The 17,360-nt window shown below is 43.9% G+C and overlaps 1 long non-coding RNA gene across 14 annotated transcripts in view; it reads right to left on the reverse strand.

Moving 5' to 3' along the window:
* The window catches only part of LOC123790166 (uncharacterized), a 129,364-nt gene that overhangs the window by 19,187 nt on the left and 92,817 nt on the right, over nucleotides 1–17,360 (reverse strand). For 11 of the 14 annotated variants that reach the window (XR_015724507.1, XR_015724512.1, XR_015724514.1 and 8 more), the window contains 2 exons: nucleotides 9,286–10,311; nucleotides 4,220–4,304 (listed from right to left, as the gene is read on the reverse strand). This is a non-coding gene — a long non-coding RNA (uncharacterized LOC123790166). The remainder of the gene's footprint in view (nucleotides 1–4,219; nucleotides 4,305–9,285; nucleotides 10,312–17,360) is intronic. The other 3 variants (XR_015724506.1, XR_015724509.1, XR_015724504.1) reach the window with 2 other exon arrangements.

Genomic DNA, 17,360 nt, shown 5'->3' on the forward strand with positions numbered 1-17,360 from the left:
GTCCTATTGCATATTTGAAGCTTGTGATTAAAGGTAATAATTATATGCTTTAATCTTAATAAATGTTAGAACTTTATATTTAATATTTTACTTCAAATAATAAAAATGAACACTTACAGAACTTTTACTGTTTACAGAGGACTTCCAAGTTAATTGTCTTATTTACACTAACACCCTTGTGAAATGAGTATCACCCAAGGTTCACATGGCTCACGTGGCATATATGCAGGGGTGACTTTTGGCAGGGGAAAGACCCCCCACCACACTGAATTGGTTTGCCAATTTCTGCAGTGTGAATATTCCAACAATGGCCAACTTCAAAGCATCAACCTGACATTACGGGGTGTGGGGTTGGGGGGAGATGCATTGGCTCTAGGGAGCCAGCTCCAATACTCCACTGCACGGAACGTGAATCCAAGATTTCTGACTCCATTTCTTCAATTCATACTATTTTTCTGTTTCCGGGGTTTGGTGTGAGGTGCTCAGTTCTGAATTGTGGTCTCTTAACAATAGCATATGTGCCTCAGAGCCAGGGTGCCACAAGCCTTCAAAAGAGATTTCCCCAGAGCAGAGCTGCAATGGCCAACCCCGTCCAGACTCTGTGTGTTTCCTGAGCCTGATACCTGCCCTCAGCACGAACCTTCTCTGGGACTTCAGCATTTGTGGTGTGCCCCACTTGGATGTGGCTACGGGCTTGGCCCTCCCTGCGTGCCCCCCACCACTTCCAGCTCTGCTTATCCTGCAGCTGGTTTGGGTGACTTGTCTGGGTCTTTTGTTCTCTAGGGCCACTATGTGTAATAAAGAAAGTGCTGCCTCGCTTTACCACAGAGTGAGACACGAAGGCCTTGGAGTCCTGTGGCCTGGCTCGGGGACAGCTACCTGTGCTATTCTCTGGTCACTGCTATCAGACCTAAGCTCCCACACTGAAGGGGACACTGACAAAGCCTGTTCCCAATTATGATCTCATCTGAAGGCACTGGCCGGATGGTGTGCTAAATGCTTTGCCTCAGCAGAGGGAGCTTGGAGAAGGGTTGAGTCATGTGAAAACCCTAGTGGCAGCAACCTAATTTCCAGTCCTGGGGCTTAGGGGAAATTAGCCTGGCTTTATAGGGCTTGCCTTACAAGCTTAAACCCACTGGCTGTGAGCAAATGCCACAATAACCTTCATTGTCAGAAAGCATAGAGCCACAGAACTGCACGATAAAAATAAATTTGCATCTTTGACATCCAATGTATGGAAAAAATGAGAAAAAGAAAGTCTTCTAGTAACATTTCAACTCAAATATTTGGAGACCACTTTCCTTCTTTTTCAACTTTTTATTTAAATTCGAATTAGCTAACATACAGTACAATATTGATTTCAGGAGGAGAATTCAGTGGTTCATCACTGACACACAACACCCAGTGTGGAGACCACTTGTCAATTGCAACTGCTCTGGCCTCCTGTGGGCTGGCAAGGAAGGAAGCAGTATTGACAACGGCTGGTTCTACTGAGGTCAGGCTGCACTGTCCGCTCTCAGAAGAATTTTTTTTTCTTTTAAAGATCTTATTTATTTATTTGAGAGAGAGAGTGAGAGAGAGAGAGAGCATGAGAAGGGGGGAGGGACAGAGGGAAAAGCAGACTCCCTGCTGAGCAGGGAGCCTGATGGGAGACTTGATCCTGCGACCTCAGGATCATGACCTGAGCTGAAGGCAGACACTTAACTGACTGAGCCACCCAGACACCCCCAGAAGAACGGTTTTAAGAACCATTTAGGTTTCATTTTCGGGTAGGCTTTCATACTTCTGCTTGACTGTGGGCCATGGAGCATCTGAGCATTCCCTTACAACTTGATGAAGCAAGTTGATGGAGGACTGGAAAGCTGCCCTCCTGCAATGGCAGCTCCTGGGGGAATAAAGGGTCCTTTACCAGAAGGATTCAAATCTGCAGGGGGATTTGTGTCCCCTCTAGTTTTTCCCACAGAGGAAATTACAGTGACTGAGTTTAGTATTGCTTTCCCACGTGCAAAGAAAATGCAGTTGCAGTAAATCAACCAATTTTTTTTCTTCCTTTTCTTTCTTTCTTTCTTTCTTTCTTTCTTTCTTTCTTTCTTTCTTTCTTTCTTTCTTTCTTTTTGTATCTGGATAAATGTGCTCATGCAAGAGGTGTGGAGCATCAAGTCATAGTAAAGGCCATAGTCCCAGGTCCATTTCTGAGCTTGTGATCTGGCTGCAGGTCTGATCTGACAAAGAGCAGGAAACAATCCATTGCAGTTTACAATAATGAATGAGACTGGTATGGATGACAAAGGCTGTGAGAGTTCAGAAGAACTGGAAAAGTGAGAGAAGAATCTGGAAAGAAGGGGAGACTTAAGCTGGGCTCTGACAGCTGGACAGGAAAAGGAGGACATTCCAGCTGAGTAGAATGAGAACATTATGGGCCACAGGGTGGCATGAACGCCCAGGCGGGGGGGGGGGGGAGGGCAGGAGGTGAGGGGGAGTGTTGATGCATAAGTACCTTTAAGCAGCTAGGGTTCTCCCATAGAGAGTAAGCAAGAGGTTTACTGAATAAGCTTCTCAAGAGAGGAGGAGTGAACAGCTCATAAGGTTAGGAATAGGAGGACCCTGTCATAAAAGACAATGTGGCAAATCCGGCCACCACAGAGTGGGACTCAGCCATAGTTAACACGTAGCAGACTGTGACTCGGAACCTACTTCTTAGAACATCCAGCATCCACACAGAGTCAGACTGAAAAGTTCCTCTGATAGTTTCAGCTGATGAGCAGACTGGATTTTGCACAACTGACCTGATTTGCAATGTCATCCATGTTATCATTAAGATGACCCCCAAAAGAAACCACACGTTGACAAATGTATGAATTATTTAAAATTCTGGACTCTTTGTGGCAGGTATTCTAGGCCCAAAGAATACAGAAGTAATGAAAATGGAAGCATTAGGGGTTTAAAGGGCTGCTTATTTCTGAAAGCCTGAGGTGGCTCTGAGAACTGAGGGACAGCGGCTAACACGGTGACTTAAGAGAACCCCCCGGGATCTACGTTTCCATCGAGCTAACCGCCAGTCTTCCCTTTGCAGGAGGTGGAGTGTCCAAAGGTTGTGGATCTCCCTATAGCCAAGTATGTCAGTTTGACCATGTTTCAGGTTTAAAAAAGTTCAGCTTCATATATAGAAACAGGCTGTCATGCTCCTCCCATTCCACCCAGACAAATCGGCCTCTGGTGTGGGGAACTGAGCCCTAAAGAAGGAAGCGTTGTGTGGAGACAGCGGCCATGTCTCAGGCAGAAGTCAAGCCAAAAAGCCAGATATTCTATCCAAGGCAACTTGAAAAAGTGGAGAAAGCCTCAGTATATGCAAATATCAGACAGTGGGGCCTCAAAGCAAATGAGTTCCACTATTTGTAAGAAAAGCAAGCAAGCCGTTGGAGGAAGTTAGGGAATCTCCTTTCATAAATATTAAGGAATTTTTTTTAAAGATTTTATTTATTTATTCGACAGAGATAGAGACAGCTAGCCAGAGAGGGAACACAAGCAGGGGGAGTGGGAGAGGAAGAAGCAGGCTCATAGCGGAAGAGCCTGACGTGGGGCTCGATCCCATAACGCCAGGATCACGCCCTGAGCTGAAGGCAGACACTTTAACCGCTTGCCACCCAGGCGCCCCAAGGAATTTTTAATACAGTATTTATTTAGAGACAAGGAAATGGGAATAATTAGCCCTTTCGGTTGGTTTCTTTTAAACTTCTGCTCCCAAACATCTTTCAAGGAGACAAAAATTTTTTAATATTACTGGAAAAGCAGAAAAGCCCAAAGGGATCAAGTGAAAACTTTACAACTGAGTAAAAACAGGAAGAATAGAAAATGCTTTGATACATATTGAGACTCTTGGCTGCGAACAACAAAGGTTCTGTTAGGTTTCCTGGGAGAAACGGGAGGCTTACCAGGAGAATGCACATGGTGGGGAAGCAGATGCTGAGCTACCAGGTCAGGGGCCTGCTGCTCTCCCCTCTCTGTCCCGTAGGCCCACGCGATTTGGCCTCCCCTCTCCCCCGACTACCTTCATGGCTTCCTTGTAGTTTCTGCTCCCTCACTCTGCGTGCACATGGCATTAGAGCTCTCAGACCCCTCTCTAATTGAGACCCTTCTGTTTGAGCTCCCTGCTACTAATGAGCACATTCTCGCTGAACTTTCAATTCTCAAAAGACTGAATCTGCCCGACCCCATTCACCTGTTGGTTCCAGGTTAGGTGACACGCCGTCTCCAGCCAATGCAATGGTTAGCTTCAGGTCAGGTGTCTGCTTCTAGTCCAATTCCTAGGAGAAAATGAGTGGTGGGAAGTTAAAGGGTGTGTTCAGGACATTTCTCATTAGAAACGGCTATGGTGTAAGCAGGCTCTGATTGCAGTCTCTATTAAAAAGTAATGATAAGCAGCTCTTCCTCAGGACTAACAAATGTGCTCTTAAACTTGAGCTTGAGGACATTTTTACTATTTTATTCATTCAATCATTTATTCATTCTGACTCATCTTTAATCATTAAAGATTTGAGGTGGCTTACAAATCTATATACAATAAACAAGGATCAAATAGTTGAGAAATGTAGGCAAATCCTTATGTTTCTAAGAATAGAAAAATAAAAAGCCAGGGACAAAATTATCACCACATAGTACATAAAACTCAACATTGGAAATTACCAGAGATAGGCTTTGAATTTGTCTCTAAACCTGAAACCTGCTAAACTTAATAACAATTGGCTAGATCAAGGCAAAAGTCCTGGCAGAAAATGTCTTTTACATTCAAATAGGTTACTAGCCAAGCCTGTGGAAGCCTACCCTTCCAAAGAGACAATCACTCTCTCTCTCTCACTCTCTGTCTCTCTCTTTCTAATAATTTCTGGGCCACCATGATGGGAGAGGAGACTCTGGATTAGGTCTCAAGTCTTCTTCTAGTCCTGATCTCTTAAGGATGGTTGAGATTTCTTGACCGAGCAAGAAAACAAATCACTAAGAAGGCAAGATTTTATGTAGCTAAAAACAACCTCCAACACAACTTCGGTACATTGAAGCCTTACCCCTTGCCTCCTCCAAAAATGGAGACATAGTTTCAAAGTTCAAAAGGCACGTCATAAATTTCTCACTTCTTTTTTATTGTTCATTGTAAGGCAAGAAGTGCACAGGAAGGCTGGCTCAGTGATTTTTTCTGCTCTCCAGTTTTTTGCCTGTAGCATTTCTGACATTCTCAGATCTTCTGAGGCTCTTTATTTACTTTTTTTTTTTTTTAACTTTCTTTTGATTATAGAGCAGCAAAAAGCACTAGAAAGCTTGGTCCTGGTGCATGAAAATGGACAAGCTCTGCCGTAGAGTACCAGGCCTGACATGCGGGGTGAGAGGCACTGTGGGAGTTCTGGTAAGTAAAAGGGAATGTTCCCTCACAGGCCGGACCTGGGAGTCATTCTATTTTAAAGGACAGCTGTTGTTCAATACTCGTTGAGCAGTGACCATGTTCTAAGTGCCACAGAAGCAGGTATGTGACTTGACATTTGAAAAGAGGAGACTAGTTTTTATAGGAACCAGTTATTTGATATGATGATTGCCTGGAAAGGGGTAGAAGGGATTCTTGGCGCTTTAACTCTTGCTAACTGAGAAAGATGTCACATAGATTGCTAAAACGGTGATCCTGGAAAACCATTTACAATATTCAATTAACAATAATTAAGGAACTCAGTGGGAAGCTCCTTACTGACTTGCTAAATAGCAAAAATTGGTACTTGGCATTCCCAGTGGGTGAGAGAAAAGATAATAAGTACCCAAAATGTAAAGACAATCGAAATGAAACCAATTATGACCAAATTATATTACTCAAATAGAAACACAAGTTGAATCAGGAATATTTAAGTTTTTGACAGAAAATATTAAAAAGAGATACAATAACGTTTTAGCCATTAATTGATCATCTAATCTAGTGTAGTCCTGGGAAGGGAGCTGCTTTATAAACCTTCAAGTTTTACATATGCTGGTAAGGGACCACAGTCTATTATAACAACCTCATATTTTTAGGCGCTAGTAAAGGCTAATTTTCTGTTAATATAGTTAATAATGAACCATAATTGATTCTATTACCAATGGTCTTGAAAAGACTGTTAGCTAGTTATTTAGCCCATCTTTTCACAATCACATACTCACAAATACTAATGCTAATTTGATTTACTATAGTCGACTTTAGTAATTTTCAACTATTCCCCACCAACTAATTTTCTAAGGCACTAAAACAAAGATTCTTTTCTTCTCCTACCCTTTTATAGTCTTCCTCCCCTGCTTCGTTACGATCCTTCACTTCCCCAATAATTTCTCCTCCTCCATATATTTGAAATGGTACAATCAAACTCAGACTTGAAATAATCCTCCAATATCCAATCCGGCATAAGTCAAGGGTTGCCTGCATATGCTTATAATGGAGCAAATCTAAAACATGGAACACTTGATAGGTTTCATTTAATCCAACCTCCCTATTCCTCCATGCATATATCCACATTTCACACTGACTAATATTTAAGTCTAAAAACCCAACCTGGTCTGATCTCTGGCAAGGAAAAACACACACACCCACACACTAGTACATTCATCATTAATCCAGCAAGCATCTGTAGAAGTTCTTCGCTGGTAGACTCTTGGGTATGTCCAAACCTCTGTCGGCTGAACTAAATCTTTGGGTTTTAAATATTTGGTTTAAATATTTAATACTTTAATATTTTTAATATTAAATACTTTAAATATTTGGTTTAGAAATAAATAAAATAATAATAAATAAATAAAACCTTCAAGTATGTTTGAACAAAACCCTCATATTTATTATCACAGAGCTAAGCTCAATCTTTTCATATAAAAACGACTCTGAGGAAGGCATAAATCACAGCTATCTTGAGAGTAAACCTATCTGTGTGTATGTGTGTGTGTAAATATAAACAGATGCGTATATGTATAAATATGTTTTTCAAAAACTCAATCATACTTTTTGTGGCCTGCTTTTTTTCTCAGTATGTTGTAAATATCTTTCTATTCCAATTAATATATATCAATTTTACCATTTAACGGCTACGTGATGGTATGGATGTACCATCATTAATCATTTGATTAATCTTCTGTTGTTCAACATTTAGGTTCTTCTGGTTTGCTTGTACACAGATTTTTACATATTTATCTGGGATCTACTCATTCAATTGGGATGAATTTCTGCAGGTCATAGAGTTAAACCTTTAAATATATATTGACAATTTGCCCTACTGAAAGGTGGTTTTATTTTGCATTGCCATGGGTAGCAATATGAAAGTGTCAAATAACCCATCCAGTACAACTCAGGTTTTTCTTTACTGGATAGATGAAAAGAGGTATCTGGTTCCATTTGTATTCTTTGGTTACCAGTAAGGTTGAAAATGCTTTCATATGTTGAATAGTCATTACTCATTTTGTAATTCCCAGATCACATTCTTTGTCCACTCTTATATAGTAAGGATACTGACCCTTGTTATTTACATCTTCAGTCTTGCAAATGCTTTTCCCAGTCCGTATTTGGCTTTTAAATTTGTTCCCAGGACTTTTCTCTGGCTATTTTTGTGTGTTTTCTGGCTATTTTCTGGCTATTTCTGGCTATATCACTTTAAAAAGTAAATATTAAAATCAGTTTTTAATACATTTCAACAAGGAAATCCATTTGGGAGACTGATAGAGATTTCACCCATTTTTGAAAACAGTTTTTAAATGTTTGGTATTTACTCTGGACAATGGAAGCTCCTTTGGTCCTTCTGTCATTCATTGAGTGCCTGCCTCCATGTGACAAGTCCTAAGCTAGCCATTGTGGGGGCTACTAGAATGTTTATACCTGATCCCTGTCTTCAGATCTATGCAGAACAGACAAGCAACACAACTCTTCACAGTCAACTATGAATAAACAAGAGAGGATAGCATAGCAGTAGCTTTGGAGTGGAGAGTCTGACAAACTGGTGGTTGAGAGGAACTAGTGGCATGACTGGTTTAACTTGGGGATTTTGTAGATGAATGTGCCACCTTCAATTACACCCTGTGTCTCCTTCAGGGTATATATCTATTTTGATCCAGTAATGAATTCTCCCTTGGAGCAGAGTGCGACTTGGTCCTACTAATCCTGGCCATCAAGATATTTTCTTCACTCAAACAAAAGCCATGACCCGATCTCAGGTATTTTACTAAGGAGAACGCCTGCCGACCTCTAAGATTTCCATCAAAATCATAGTTTGCCAAGGTGTAAGCTGACCGCTCCTTTATAGGCGTGTGGCTCAGCCAGCTGGCAAGTCCTGGCCACCACTCTCGCCAGGCAATCGGCCAACAACACAGCACTCTGAGCAAGATTCATTCCCACTGCAACATTTATTCTGTTTTATTTTTTGAGGTGTTAGCTGCATTCTGTTAATTGGGACCTTTTGCAAAGTCTTTCAGGCACTTTGAAGTGTCTGTTCTCCCATCAATTTCTGGTGAAAATTTATAGTCCTGTCACATAGGTCTTCAGCAAGAAATCTGTAAAAAGAATGAAGGTGATTTTTTTTCCTTACCTAACTCAGTGTAACAGAAATGAGGCAGGGGAACTGTCAGTCATTTCTAAGGATGCCAATTTTCACTGCGTGACAATCTTAAATGTAAAATTTCAGCTATTTGATGATATGCCTGAGCATAGCCCATCCCCCAGATCCGATGATAAGTGTTGAACAGCAGGTTTGGGGCCCTTTGCTTAGGCATGATAATTTAGGGAAATAGTTAGCTCATCAAAATTGGCTGGGTGCCCTGTTTTCATATTATCCAGACAGAAGTCACTGAACCACAACTTTGCTGCTTAGAAACAAGCAGTAAACGGGAGGGAGTGGGGAACTATGAATAGTTAGCCAGTTACCATATCCAATCATGAAGTGCACTTTACACTCAAGGATAAACTGACACGTGTTAAATTATGTCCAAAGATACATCTGCAAGAGCACTCCGAAGATCTGCTGGCCGAACTCTGGTCTTTCCCAGCAGCTGACCCGAACTGAGACCCAGGACGCTCTGAACCAGAGGTTCTTCGCATGTGAAAGAGTGCCAGTTGATGGCTTCTAAGTTCTCAAGCTCCATGTTCTCAGGATTTGGTTGAAGAGCCACATTCATCATGTCTCCGTTCGGGTAGACTCTACTTTTAAAATGTTATTCTTTAAAACAAGAAACCCACAATTCATGAAGCAATGACTATTTTTCAGTCTACGCATGTGGTTCAGCAGAGCACACCCTCTGTCTCACCTTAAGAAGTTCACATGCTTACAATGGGTGAATGAATAAAGGCAGGGCACAGATACCCACAGGAGGAGATGAGAGAGGCGCAGAGGACTGTGGGGTTTGGCAAATCACAGATGTGACCCTTTCCAGTCCCTCTGTTCGAAGACTGACTCCATGAGAGCTGGCTGGAGACTGCAAGCTGGTTTCATGGAGCACCTGGCATATGATGAGAACCTTTCGTGAACGTGAGATTTCCAAGGGATGTGAAACTGAGGGAATTCTAGGCAGAGAGAACAGAATAAACACAGATGCAGACACAAGGAAGTTCAGACAATATTTAAAGAATTCCCGACCTCAAAAACCTAGAGACAACAAATCCAATTTGTTCACAATCCAGGTTACTGTATTAACGTATCTTTTCTGCAAATATTTATTGACTACCCACTGTGTAGGACATACCTCCCTTGGCGCTCCAAGACATCCAAAGATGACTCAGGAAGTTCAAATACAGGTTTAAACTAGGATTTTAAATAATAAAAGAAATACAGGCATATTTTGCATAAAATATGGAAGACGGAAGAGGACAAAGAGCTAAATTAAAAATCACCTACCTTATTTAAGTTTATAGACTTTGAAAGTAATGTCTCATCTAGCACATAGAAGCAAAGATATAAATTTGGATGAATACAGAAGCAATCACTGATTAGCTCAAAGCAACATTTAAATTGATCTTTCCAGTGAAAAGGCATTAGAAAAAGCAATCTAAAGAACACCTGTTTAGATGCACTAGAATCAACAATTAGGTTCTTCAGGGAACGAGGAGTTTTCAGCCGCCTTTACTCCAATGAGAGGCAATAGAGCTTAGCATTTTTATTACTGTAATCAAGAACATTTAAGGGGCCAGAGGAAAATATTCACACCCACCTCTTAATCTTGAAGAGGAGGCAAGTCCCTTAAGCCACTCACTTAATTAAGCACAGGCTGGGGTTGGGGGAGGGGATCCTCTGCCGGATTCTCCCTGTGACTCTTCCTCAGAATCTGGGCTCTAGACTTTAGAGTAAAAGAAAAAAAAATGCAGTTTCAACTTCTGGACCCAAGGAGACCCAGGCAGTGGATGTGACTGACCTAGAGGTGGAAGAGGCAAGCTCAGTGCCTCCATGTGACCTCTAGTCTAGAGTGGGAGGTGCCATCCCCCTAGGGTCAGTTTGAAGTGGGTGCTGCATAATTCGCAGGGACCGTGATGGGCGTGCCAAGCGGGAAGTGTGGCTTCACTCCTTGCTGTCCCCTCTTCAGATGCCTTCCTAATAGGAATAATAATAGTAACAACAGCTAGCATCTATTTACTGCTCACTATGTGCCAGATTCCATGCATTTTCCCTGCAAAATCCCAGCGATTCCTTGCAACCCACTCCGTGAGCAGGTAATACAAATATCCCCATTTTGTAGACAGTAGAGTATCTACACAATAAATGTATTATTCCAACGGGGGTACTTTTAGAGGGCAAAAGTGCTGTTACTACTGACAGTGGGACAACAGGTGTAAACCAGGACTGACCCAGATGAACCAGAGCACATGGTCCCCCTGCAGCTAAGGCTGCTCAGGTGCAGAGACAAGGCCAAGGATACTTGGCAGTGTTAACCTCAGCATGTTTCCACTGAACAGTTTTCGTCCTTGTGCCAGGCCTTCCTGAGCCTCAGTGTTTTTATCTGTAAAATGGGGGTAATGAAACGACTTCATACGGTTATGGGAGGATTTAACAGGGTGGAGTCCCTAAGCTATGGATAAGAGCTCAAAGCGCCAGCCACTAAGAACCTCAGTTCCCTCTCCAGTCCCCTGCCCAGGGAGTCCAGGCCTCCGTAAGCTCAGTCAAGGCCCTTCACTTCTCTGGCCCTCAGCTGGCTCCTGCGTGTAAGAATGGGGTTGAACTGAGGGCAAAACATCCCTTTCCGCTTGGACATTCCTCCTTCTCTGATTCCTCTGCAGTTCATCTATGTTCGCCCACACGCAGCAAAAGCAGTGTCCCCTTCTCTTCTGCTTTTCATTCAGAGAACTGAGGCTTTTTGCTTAGGCTTACTTTCATTCTCCAGTGCTTTCCCTAGGTGGTGGGAATGGTGAACCTGGAAGACCTTTCTCTCCCCTCTTCTTTCCATTACCTTTTTGCTTGTGCTGGAGCCAACCTCCTGAGGTGGTTCCATTTTCAATGCAGGACAGAAATACCAGGGAGCAAACTGTCGGGGTGGTCAAGGAATACCGTTTGGATCACACCTATGACCTTGTCTTTTCTTGGAGCTACAAAATGTCTATATGAGAAGAAAATAGGCTACACACTGCATTCAAAGGTCACATTATAATGTCAATGAGAGGACTATTTTTCCTAAGAACAAACACTGGAATTTCATTGAGAATGAAAAACAGGAATGAGTCAAAGGCAGCGGAGGGAGGTAGGGAGGAAGAGCGCGCGGGCTTGGGCTAGGAGATGGTTCCTCGCCACCACAACAAACCCTCAGGACATGGTGGCCTCCAGAACAGGCAAGGTCACTTGGGCATGCCTCTTCCTTTCCTCCTGCCCTCCCTCCCTTCCATATCTCAAAGATATTAATGGAGCACCAACCATGTTACATTCAGGAACTGTGCTAGGCTCTGAAGTTTGGAGTAGATGAAAAACAGACATGGTCTCTGCCTTCACAGAGCTCCCGCCATCGGGATGAGAGAGAAGTAAATCTAATCACCACAGGAAAACGTGTCAGAGGGGGACCCTGAGAAACACCATGGAGGAGAAATACGTGGTGCCACAGTGAGGTCTGACCTAGTTAGGGAGGCAGGGCAAGGTCTCCCTGAGGAAGTGGGGAGGCTCCTGCGGAGACGGGAAGGATGAGTCGGCATTCCGGGCAGAGGAAGCAGCTTGTGCAGAAGCCCTGAGGTGAGAGGAAGCTCCGAGAGTTTGAAGAACTGAAAGAAGGTCAGAGTGTCTGGAGCTCTGAGAACAGGGGGATGGGGTACAGGATGGGGCTGGAGAAGGACATAGGACCTGTAGGCCTCTTTAAGCATTTAGGGTTTCCCTAAAAGCCACAGGGAATTTCTCCAAGTGTTTTCAGCAGTCAGTTGAAGGATCAGAGTTTATTTGAAGATGATTGCTCCAGGGAGATAGGTTCAAATGAGTCAAGGAAGGAAGCCAGGGAATAAGGAAATAAGGAATCATGGTAGCTAATGTTTATGGAACAAGTTTTACTACGGACCAAGTATTGGTCTATGAACTTTATACACAGCTCATTTAATCCTCACACAGCCTTATGGGCCAGATGCTACTATCCCCCACTTTTCACAGAAGAGGAGATTGAGACACAGGAAAATTGAGCCAGCATTGGTTAGCTAGAAAATACTGGAACCAGGCTGTGACCCAGTGGTCCATCTCCAGATCCCATGCTCAGCGGCGCTCAGTCCAGACAGCACAGATGCTCCTTCCTGCCCTCAGGCCAGGCAGGAGCCGAGGAAGTAGCAGGGGGCATGTCCCCGGCTAATGGCTGTGGTCAGACAGACCCTACAGCTATTAAGTGGTGGGAACTGAAAAGACGCAGGCAGGCCGGGGGTTGGAGTGAAGAGAATTCCAGGTTTCTGTGTGGGTAAGAAGGTGGGAGGGGTTGCAGCAGAGGGGGCTACAAAAGGGCCCGATTGGAGGTGGGGAGCTTGGGTGGATTCTTTACAGTTCTGGACCTAAGGAAAAGAAGACAGCTTTGGAAACCCAGTGTGAGCACTCATATTTTCTTGCCTTCTTTACCTCTTACTGGGAATTCCGTGTGGTCCACTAAGACCGAACTACTTTAGTTCTCTTCTTTTAAAAGTTAGGCCTACACCATTTCTTTCCTATTTCATTTATTCAACTTAGTGTTTAAATTCTTTTAGTTGCTAAAATGTTTGCTTTTGCTCTGACTGCATTCCTAGAAATTCTGTCTGAATTTTGCTTGGATTCACATGCTTATGGATTCCGTCTCCCCTTCTCAGAATTATTAATCTGAGCAAATAGCCATGTTTTCTAGCTTCCAAACACTTTGTCTTCTGCCAAAGATTGGCGTTTCTAATTCTGACGCTGGTCAGCTTTGAGCCTCAGACGTATACATTGTTTTATCTCAGCGGTGCACTTCAGGTATCTATGTGTTAAAATTTAAGCAATACGATCTGTTCTTATGTACAGCTGTCACTAAAATACATTTTTAAATACACAGTTCCTATTCTCTTGCCTCAAGATTATTTTTGGAAAACTTGCTAAAAAACAATCTTCTTCCAGATTTTTAGTTCAAACTCCTGGACTACACAAACCAACTTGGCAGAGCTGTTCTCTGATACACATGTGCATTTATACACATACACACGCACACACACACACAGTTTTTAAAAGGAAGATAAGGGGATGTAGTAATGCAAAATTTCTGTAAATTCTAAAATCGATCACCAGACGGACAGTTCTAACAAATTAGAATTATAATTCTAACTCTGTAGGGTACCTCTGGCTACCCTCCCCTACCCTCCCCTAATGATTCCACAAAAGCATCAAGACTCCATTTAGCCTTCTTTGTTAAAACACATCGGGAAGTGGGGGTAGATCCGCTCATTCATCAGTTCCTGCAAGGGTTACTGGGCGCTTACTAGTGCCAGAGACTGTGGTAGGGGACATAGTGATGTGCTAGGAGGGGCATAAGCTCCATCTTAAATTTCAATCATATTGGGAGAATCAGACTAAAGGAGCAATCAAATTTGGAGTTCCTGGAGGAAGAGAGCTGTAAGCCAAGACCTGAAGGATGAGTAGAAGTTATCCTGGAGAAGAGAAGAAGGAAAAAGAAGAGGCAGAGGAAATGACCTATTCAAAGATTCAGAAGTGAGCAAGAATGGTGGGCATTAAAAAACTGTCTGAAGTCCAGTAAAACTAGGTCTTAGAATGCAAGAGGGGGGTTGGTGAATGAGACCAGGTCCCAAAGGGTCTGTAACCATATTAAGGAATCTGGAATTTATTCTGAGGGTAGGGGGAAGCCCTTGAAAGGGTTATAGCAGGGGAGCCTGGGTGGCGCAGTCGTTAAGCGTCTGCCTTCGGCTCAGGGCATGATCCCGGCATTCTGGGATAGAGCCCCGCATAAGGCTCCTCCACTGGGAGCCTGCTTCTTCCTCTCCCACTCCCCCTGCTTGTGTTCCCTCTCTTGCTAGCTGTCTCTCTGTCAAATAAATAAATAAAATCTTTATTTAAAAAAAAAGGGTTATAGCAGGGAGTGTGGAGAATCAAATGAGGAGAAGCTGTTGTAATGACCCAGAGAAAATGGTAGCCTGAACAAGGATAGTAGCTGAGGGGAAGATTCAAAGAATAACTGGAAGGTTGGCCATAGGAGAGCAGGGGAGGGGCAAGGTGACAGGACAACTCCCAAGTCTCTGGCTTGGCCAACTGGATGGATGACAGAGCCATCCACTGGGGGGGGGGGGGGGAACATGGGGCATGGCCTGGGGGGAGGGTGGGGGTGGTCACACAGTTTTCGCAGGCTGAGGCTGAGGTGTCTGTGGGACACCCAAAGTAGATGACCACTACCAGCAAGTTAGGTACTTAATTAGCTAGTTAGTTATTGAGGGATCTAGACTAAAGATAGACACATGGTAACTGAAGCTAGCTGAAGGAGCAGATGTGAATGTTCAAGAAGCGGTGTCTAGTGATTTTAGCAACATGGAAGTAACTCGTGATTTTGGAGGGGCAAGTTCAAGGAGGGTGGTAGAGACAGAAGGCAGGTTGTAGAGCGAGCACAGGGAGAGGAGCAGTTAATAGGCAGTGTAGACACCTCTTTCAAGAAGTTGAATGAAAAAGAGGAAAAGAGGGTCTGGGGCAGCTACTGGGTGGTGGTTTTAGATCTGGGAGACTCTGGTGAATTTAAATATCAATGATAAAAATTCAGGAGGGTAGGAGGGGTTGAGAGTTCAGCAAAGAGAGGCAAAGTCCTAGGGGAAGCTGGGGGTGGCATCCAGGGAGTGGGGAAGGTACAGAAAGTGGAAAGACGAGTGTGGGAGAGGAAAGAGCATAGGCTCGGATGTGGGGACAGGTTGAAAATATTCTCACTGAGGTTTCTATTTCTCTATTAGCGCAAGGCAATAAAATCTGTTAAGAATGAACTTATTCTTTTCCTCACAGTTAAAAAAATCGAGAGTAAAACAAGGTTTCATTTTTTTACCTATCAGAATGGCTAAAATAAAAATATTCACTAAATCAACCCCCATGAAGGATACTTTCTTTAATCTATTCTTTACGCACATGTGAGAATGTTTACTAGGGAAAATGTGTAGCTATGAACTTGCACTCTGTTCACATCCACGATGGTTCATTTTACTGATCAAGTTGAACCGCCACAGGGGCCTAGACTAAGCATTACTTCTGGGTGTGTCTGCGAGGGTGTTTCCAGATGAGATTAGCATTGGAATTGCTAGGCTCAGTAATGTAGATTGTCCTCCCCAGGATGGGTGGTCATCACCTAATCCAGTAAGGACCTAAATAGAACAAAAGGCAGAGGAAGGAGGAACTCGCCCCTTTTTCTTGCCTCACCGCTTGAGCTGCAATGTGTCATCTTCTCCTGTCCTGGGACTCGAGATTTACACCATCAGCCCCCCTGGTTTTCAGGACTTCGGACACTGGATTTCCTGCGTCTCCAGCTTAGACAGCATATCTGGAGACTTCTCAGTCTCCATAATCATGTAACCAATTCCTCATAATAAATCTATGTGTCTATATATATCCTATTGTTCTGTTTCTCTGGAGAACTCTAATATAATGTCCTTAACCATTTTTCTACTAGGTAGTTGTTCTTTTCCCTATTGATTCTTTTTTTTTTTTTTTTTTTTAAGATTTTATTTATTTATTCGACAGAGACAGAGACAGCCAGCGAGAGAGGGAACACAAGCAGGGGGAGCGGGAGAGGAAGAAGCAGGCTCATAGCGGAGGAGCCTGACGTGGGGCTCGATCCCATAACGCCGGGATCACGCCCTGAGCCGAAGGCAGAAGCTTAACCACTGTGCCACCCAGGCGCCCCTTCCCTATTGATTCTTAAGAAGGGAGAAGGTTTGAGGTAGGCTTCATGGAAGAGCAAACGGAGCTGAAGAGGGTTGGGTACAGGGCAGCCACCAGGCTCCTCCCGGACGGCATTCGGAGCTAAGTACAGAGCTCCGCAGGCCTCCTCAGACTGAACAGATTTTCACTGAACCCTCTCTTTGCAGCCCTGGCCTGTGATTTCTTTCTCCTAAAGGTTTACAATTCCCTGAGGCCATTGCTGACCAACAGGCCTGCAGTCAGAGTAGGAAGGAAGGAAGGCCCTATTCTTTGAGTTCCCATTGTCGGCCTGTGGGTGGGTGGGAGGGAGGGAGGGAGAAGTGCCTAAATCCCTGAATCAGCTTCAGGAATGGACTTGGGGGCCTCCTTGCTGGGTCTTGGTGTTTACTCTGGGCACCTGTTTCCCCTACTTGATCTAAAGGGTGTGGCCTTTCCAGACCCCAAGGAAACCAACCCACGTTAGCTCTGCTGGACACTGTCCTTCTGGATGCAGCTCTTGATGCTGCCTGCCTGCAGCTGGGTGCCTTCACACACACAGTGACAGCTGCTCTCTGTCCACACACAGACCTAGGCCCGAGGGCCAGACAGCAGAGGGCTGAGGAGGCTGAGGAGGCAGGCAGGGTGGCACCCGGTTTCCTCAGCAGGTAGCTGTCCCCCTCCTGCCCTTTTGCATTTTCCAGAGTCCCACAGATGGAGTTCAGAGCCTGGAGGGTACAAGAGGCCAAGTTATGGAAAAGGAAATGGAAAGCCAAGCACATACGTACCCTTTCCCAGGGCAGAACTTGAAGCTTTCAGCTACTCAAGAAATCTCAGAGTGGTGTGAATTGTTCTGTAAACTGTCATCACAACATTCAAATCACACAGTTAAAAATCATTCACTAGCACATGGAATGTGCCAGGTGCTGTGCTAAAAGGCTGGACATACATTGGCCCTTGAACAACCGTATAAGATAGTGACCATTACTATCCCCATTTTACAGATGACAAAAGTGAGGCTTACGGCTGCTAAGTAACTCTCCCTAAATCACAGGG

The sequence above is a fragment of the Ursus americanus genome, chromosome 5 (genome assembly GCF_024610735.1).
Source record: "Ursus americanus isolate L20-20 chromosome 5, mUrsAme1.1.p, whole genome shotgun sequence".
Lineage (NCBI taxonomy): Eukaryota > Metazoa > Chordata > Mammalia > Carnivora > Ursidae > Ursus > Ursus americanus.